Here is a 7,596-nt window from a genome sequence, read left to right on the forward strand (position 1 = left end):
TGCCCAGAGCTGTGAGATCAGAGTCTGAGCATCCACATTCTCCACGCAGATGATTTTGCACTTCTTGTACAAACCGGATTATTGTCAGCGAAGAATCATGTATCACGCAGCAAGTTAAAAAGGCAGAACGCTTGCCCTTCAGGAATCTCTAGCTATGGAAAAATAACAGATAGAGTGTATCCACAACAAAATAAGAGAGAATACCCCAAGAGTTAAATCTGATGAATATGAAGTGCTCCATGAAGTTTAGCTCAAGATGTTCGCTGTATTCGTTGAAATCTCTCTCGCAGCGTTTTAAAAGACATTAACATTTTTTCAAGTAATCTTTTCCCAGCTATTCTGTATTAATAGCTATTTACATAATAAGTTATTGTAAAAGATATATGCATAACATATTTCTTTGAAGATATGCTCTGGCTAACTTGGAATAAACCCTACCTCATTTAATACAGATTTTCTGAGACGTGTAGAAAAATGAGAGTCCTGAAAAACCTGGAAAGAATTCAAATCTGATGAAAAACAAAAATATTTTATATGATTAAATTTTCCGACCGGCTTTAATAAATGCACCGATATTTAAAACAGAGCAAAACAGCGCAGTGAAGTATGTCAGCATTTCTTGGGGCTTCTAATCGTTTTGCAGAATGTGAGCACTGCAGACTCGCAGCCAGTTTTGTGCAGTAATTGAAGAGGTAAAACAGCATTAGCAGGTGCTGTTTAAAGGTGTAAGAACGCCTGAGTTCTTCTGACTATAAGCAGTGTAAAATGGAGATCAGTGCAGCCACTAAATGATTTAGAAATTAAGCTGAAGTTAACACTTGGTTTAAAAAAAATGGTGCTTTTTTTATAGCAGGGAAGTAAAAAGCTGGAAAGTATCCCATTTACCACCTAAGATTGAGGTTCCTTAATAAAATCGGGACTGTTTTGCCTTATGAGTCCATATCACACATCAGCCATTTAAAAATCCTCATTTTTTCAGCCCCAATTTTTCAGGCATTTCAGCAGCTTATTTTCTGTGTATAAAATTCAGTTCTTTGACTGCACATTTCCACCCGAGGTTCTGTAAATATTTCATTATCTATTTCACTGCACGCTTTTGAGAGCGACACTCTTGTGCTCTTAATTGAGAAAGAGTTAAAATGGGGAAATTAAAGCAGAAAAGAAACTGAAACGTGTCCGTTCGGCCACGGCACTGCCTGTCTGTCAGAGCAGATCCGAACACTCATCTCATTGTTGGTTTGCATCAGATTCTTTTAACTTTTGTCTGACTCCTTACCCAAGCTGTTTGAATTCGTTTGTAAATGGAAAGTGAAGGGGCAGTTCATACCATTACCTCGACGGGCGGCTCGATCAGGGTAATTCATTGAAAATGTCTATTTAAAACTCATCACAGAGGCACAACATTTGATGCTTTCCTTTTTCAAATAAGTAAGGATCGTTTGCTAAGGAAATGGGAAATTGGAACTGGTTTATTTGTTCTTTTTTTTTTCTTTACATTTTATTTTCTAGAAAACAGATGCACTTTTCATCTTATTAGCTTGCTTTGGACTGATGTGATAATGCATGGTGCTTTCCAAGCCACAAATTAGGCTTTTTAAGGCATCTATAAAAATTACTTTTAAATTGTAAAGTTCAGGTTTTTAATAAATAAATGTTTACCAAGTTGCAGCAAGAGGAGCAGTATCCGGGGTAGTAGAGATTTATTAGGGCTTTAAATCACAGGCTCCAATTCCACAAATCACTTTAATATGTAGTCCAGTAGATGAACAATTCCCTTAAATTAAACATATAATGAACTCCGTCACCGCAATGAAATTCGGGCATCTAAATAAGGAATCTTTCCAGTGATTAATAAACACAGCACTCATTTTCTAAGACCTGCTTTTCCACGTGCTTCTAATGTAGGTCCTGGACAGGAGCGCAGGTTGTCTGGACTTCACAGATTTTTGCTGATGATTTCACTGCTCAGGAGGCTCTATTTGCTATTCTCAGTCAGATGGATCTACTCAGCACCTTGTAACATAAAGAAGGGGCTTGCAATCACTGAGAGCATGGCACAACCCCTAAACTTTGTGCTCATGGATCGCCTGCAGGGATGCAGCTTTGGCCAGACGCTGAAGGTTGCTCACCACCAAAATACGAGGGGCTGGCACTGAGGTGCAGGAAGGATTTTCCTAAAAGATGCTATTCAATAGCAGAAGACTGCTGAAAGGGGTTTTTATATTGACGTGGAAGGAAAAGTTTGATTGGAAAATCTTGTCTGACTTAGAGGATAGTTTATAGAAATTGCTAGAAAATGCTCAAACATTTTGCAGACAGGAATCCTATGAGAGAGTTGCTATGTTATGCTCTCTGTAACAGCGACATGGTCAGTGGGCGTGGTGGGGATGGGTTTATGGTTGGACTACATGGTCTTAGTGGTCTTCCCAACCTTCATGATTCTATGACCAGCAAATCTAAGGTACAGAAGGCTGTTTTTGGGTCTGTTTCTTTTCTTTTCCTCCCAGTATCACAGTGGTGAAGAGAGTTCTCATCTGTGGTTCTAGGACATGTGTTTACATTGCTTCTTTTTGTGTGGAGCTAGTAACGTATCTACATTCTTTAATAAATAGATGCTTACATTATTTTTAAATAAATGGGGGCAGAATGTGTTAATCTGAACGTGCCATTTCAGTAAGAACATCATCTTTTTGGTTTTCACGTGAGACTAGTGAAAATGTTAATAAAAAAAAAGTGAAAATGATGAATTTTAATACTTAAGAGAGTAGCAATTTTCAGAAATGCAGACAACTGGATGGGTGGAGGAAGAGGAGGGGCTGGGAGGCGAGAGGCTCTCCTTGTGTCCAGTTTGTTTTAGCAGGTTTGCTAGGTGTGCAGGTTGTTACTCTGGAAGCTTGGCTTACTTTTGGAGGAAGTTTTAAGCAGATAAAGGCTGCTTAAAACTTTTCCATTTAAAAAGTTGCTATTGAGCAGAGAATGGAAACGACGAGTCTTCCAAACAGTGAGATACAATGACAGAAATTGCACGGCAGCACTGGGAATCAATGCACGCGTTTCAGGCCGATAAGCATCGGGGTACAAATTGAGTATGAAGATAATTTATATTTGTTTTTCTTTGGCTATTATGAACTTTGACGATTTTCATTCTCATTTAATAGCACAATAAATCATCTTTATGAACATCATGCTCTTTAATTGCTTCCTTGTTAAAATGTGAGCTAATTGTCCCTGGTCTTGAAATAAAACTTCAGGGAAAATAAAACACAATTCTGAATAACCCAAGTTTGTTACATTCAACTAAGTTGCAGCAAAGTGCAAATGTTGGAACAGCCTGTTGTCGTGTTGCCCTCCGGAAATGCTAACAACAAAAAACACCGCTGGGTGTTAGTCAGTGCTGTTGGGTAGAGGGCTGTGTCCAAAGAAATAATAGTGCTAGGTCTTTGTCTCTGGCCACCACTGCCTCTTCTGACTGTAGCACTGACTCATGCTGAAGGCATACTTATCTAGGTAGGCCTGAGCACCCATGTTGAGCACACTAGTGCTACCCTCGCTCAAATGGAGAGCTTTCTGGAGAGAAAGAGCTCTGCTGCTCAAAACTTGTATGCCTGCTCCTTGGGAATAACACCAAAGAATACCTAAAAAATGAAGTATGCTTCCCATTAGGGATTACAGCATCATTTGATCAAAGTCCACTGGAAATAGCTTTTGGCAGCATAACTGTTCTCTGTAACTCTTCGCTCGCTTGAGACTGATTGGCAGAATTGGGAAAAGCAGACCTGGTCTGAGGGCTGAAGTAGAGAAGAACACAATATAGGTTTTATTGTTGTTTTTGTTGTCCTTCTCATTTTAAGAAATGTCTGTGCGAAACTGGTTTTTCGGATGCAAAGAAAACATTGGCAATGGGTGTATTCTTCTGCAGAGCTTATCGTGCCCTACATGCTGGCTCAACTTGTAAAAAGTAATGCAATACAGGCATCGTTTAAAATTAAACAACTTTTTGGCAATATATGGAAATATATTGTCATCGGCTGTAGACTCAAGCTCTCTCTGGTTTGAGTTTAATGAAATCTGGGCAATCAAAATGTCTACCTGGCAGCTCACAAGAGACACTTCATGTTCATTATTTTGTAGTTAAACTGTTTATCTGCCCCTATGTGCAGGGCTACAAATTTGTATACATTTTTATAAAGTCTATTTCCATTGTAAATTGACCATAAATTAGATACAGACTTTTAGGCACCTCGGAAGGTTTTTTTTTCTTTTTTTTTTTTTCCCAATCTCTATTTGGTATTAGGGATAGATATCGTTGAGTTTTGTACACTGGTTCCTCTCTTGAGGAGATTGGGGCTTTCTTTTTGCTGGGAGAGAAATACATCCCTCCTCTTCCCATTCTATGAGATATAAATCATAACATTAAAAAAGATAAAATACTGGTGCAGTGCCATTATTTATGTTTTTTGTCTGAAGACTGCAGAGTGTCTGACAAATGTAAATTGATCCTGACAAAATCTCAGTGAGTTATTATGCAGCTAAATACATCTTGCAAAGAGATGGCAAAACATGATTTATAAAAACCTCCCTGCCTCAAATTGCCCCCTCCCAAAACCATTAAGTGTACTACTATTAAAATAAGTTTGTCTGTTTTCATGTTTCAAATAAATCTACAAGACCAAAGGCAGAGATTGGTAATAAAAAGAACAGATCCCTCTTTCTTGTAATATTGTATGTACTTTTTACACGTTGGTACAAGAGAAGTAAGGAGCAGTGCAGTGGGTTGATTGGAATTTGTCTTGATTGCAGGTGATGGTACCAGGGATCTGACCTGGAATCTAATCTGAGCACAGAGTTGCATATGCATTTGGTTTCCTCCTGTCTATGAAGAAGATGAAGTCCTGCTCTCGGCTTCCTCTCCTTACTTGGAAACTGCTGAGCTATATTCAGCTACTAGCTATTAAGCAAAATGTCCCATTGTTAGTTTATGGGCCATTTCATTAAAAAAAAAAAAAAAAAAGAAAAAGAAAGCTGTAAACATATGGCTCCTATAGAGAACCAGAGAGAATGACAGAGAGGAGCGCTTTCCTGCTGAAGTGGGTCCTGGAGGAATTTCTCTGTAAGGTCTTCAGGCCTCTCTCTCTCCAGGCACACATGTTTCAGTTCATTTTACTTTTATTTCCTTTTTGTGAGTGTAATGTGCAGATTACACAGCTGTCTTTTCGGTTATTAAATGGGTTTTTATAGTTTAAATACATCTCATGTCTGTGCATATAATGGTCCCAACATGTTTATGACAGGTTATGTCATTGGTTCCCTTGTTAGGGAGACTAACAAAGCTTCCCCATTAGCTTAAGAGGCCTGGGAATTTTGTGCATCCTGTTCTTGTTGCTGTATGTCAGTGCTGGGCAGAGCGCCATTATACCTCTGTGCATAATTCACTGGGTAAGAACATGTGAATATGTCTCCCTCTAATGTGTGGCTCCAACAACGACCTGCTCGTTCCCCAAAGCCAGTGAAGGCGGTCTTGCCAATTCTTGTGATTTTATTGTGAGTCTCTTGACATTTGGTGTGTGCCTTGAAAAACACAGCTCCTGGAGTTAAGACGAATGCATAAGAACCTCAGCTTTCATTCGAAAAATAACATAAAATAACACACTCCGAGCCTTCCTGTTGTGAAAGTGTTTGGAAGTGGACCCCAGTGGTTAAAACCCCAGAAAGTAAATGCAACCAAAGCCGAATGTGTTATTAAAATCATATCTCATGGTGTGATTTTTATTTAAAGACAAGCTCATGACTATGGGAACCTGTCTGTAACTTTTGGATGGCTCAAGCTGGCAATGTAAGAGAACTGTTCCTATTCAAGCGCCGAGCTGTTGTACTTCTGATTCTAAAATTCCCATGCTTGATTCCCAGTGACAAATATAGTGCTGATCTGTGTGTTGCTACGGATTTGTCTCATTGGTAGGCAACATCCTCAGGCCAGCCTGAAGATCTGAAATCCACGTGTGTTGCTCTCAGTCAAGTACAACTCTGCTTTAGATCTCTTGCTGCAAGGAAAGATCAGAGCTGTGCAGTTGCTCAGTGAATTCCTTCAATGGTTACATCGGTGTGGTTCAGAGAGACCTTAGTTTCTTTGGTCTCAGCTCCAGAAGCCACACAGCCATGTTAACACAGCGGTGAGCTCTGGTTAACATATCCTGCTTTTCAGTGTGGTACTTAGTTTGGGCACTCTGCAGCACTAATACATTTATGCAACTTCCAGAAGGGAGATGGATTGCATCTGACCAGCTTGGAATTTGGGGTAGAGCATGGTGGCGTGTCCACACACCACGGTAAGAAACTTTAGGGAATTGCTTCCTCATGGTGAACTGCCAAAAGAGGGCCCTTTGTCACTGAAGCTGAAGCTTTCTAGTGCTTAGTTCCTGCACACATTTTGACAATGTCATATTCATACCTGTTAAAAAATGCTATGAGCCAGGCTGGATTTGCAGGTTATGTGTTGGGTTTGTAAATCTCCACACGTGCACATATGAATAAGTAGTCTCTTACCTGATCTGGGGTTCATAACAATCATAATCCTTTCACCAGAAACTGACATTTGCAGCAACTTCAGCACTGGGTTGATAATACTTACTGCCACCGTTTTTATACTCTTCGTCTTGCTGTCTTTTTCCATCCTTGTCCTCCTTGTGTTGAGCTAGCACCTGTGGTCCCACATGGGCAAATCTGGCAGGTCCAGAGAATGGATAACAAGCTCTGGAATATATTTTTCCAACTGTGTCATCTGGCTTATAGGAGAACACTGGCTTAGCTGTACTGCCAGTACTGGAATGACTTTGGAGCCGTCTCCTAGTCAAGTGGTTGTAAAGCTGGCTGGCTTGCTTTGTTTTCCTGGACAGTGTATTGTCTTTTAAAAAAATTATATATATATATATATATAATTCCCATTTCACTGAGAGAAATGTGGTCCATATGAAATAACTGACATTAAGACCTGATTTTAAATTCCTTCTGCAATCCATGTGCTAGGTCTATTAAGATGAAAGAAATCTTTTCTTCCAGTGTCTCTATATGTCCTCATTATAGCTGGGAACGGTATTCTAGGAACTACCTGAATCTCTGCTTGTGAGCATCCAAATCTGAGCTCTAAGAACGAGAATAGACTTCCTCACTTGCAAAACCACAGCTGTGGTTAATGACTGTAATGGAGATGAAGCAGCACATTTTCTTGTGAACATTAATAACTCCTGTGCACATTGTCTACATTTTGCAACCACATTTTCAAACCACTGCATATTTTTGCAAGGAAAGCTGCTTGAAGAAAGCCTCTCTTGCTACCAAAAGCTGGCACTTGTTTTTAAAGGTCTGCACTCGATTTAAAGAGTAGAAGTACAACAGAATTGGTGGCTCAGAACTAGAAAATCAACAACCAAATAAATCAACTAGCTGTTATTGATCTCAGTTTCCCCCCAGAAATGGTGTAGGACTTCAGCATTCCTCAGACTGACGGAGTTCATTTTTGAGTACTTGCCATGGTGCATATGTCAGCGTTAGCCACCGACTTTCCCTCATCACAGCCATCTGCAGCCCTCCTGAACAAAA

Source organism: Cyrtonyx montezumae, unplaced genomic scaffold (assembly GCF_038088225.1).
Source record: "Cyrtonyx montezumae isolate F1298 unplaced genomic scaffold, pur_monq_1.0 scaffold_13, whole genome shotgun sequence".
Lineage (NCBI taxonomy): Eukaryota > Metazoa > Chordata > Aves > Galliformes > Odontophoridae > Cyrtonyx > Cyrtonyx montezumae.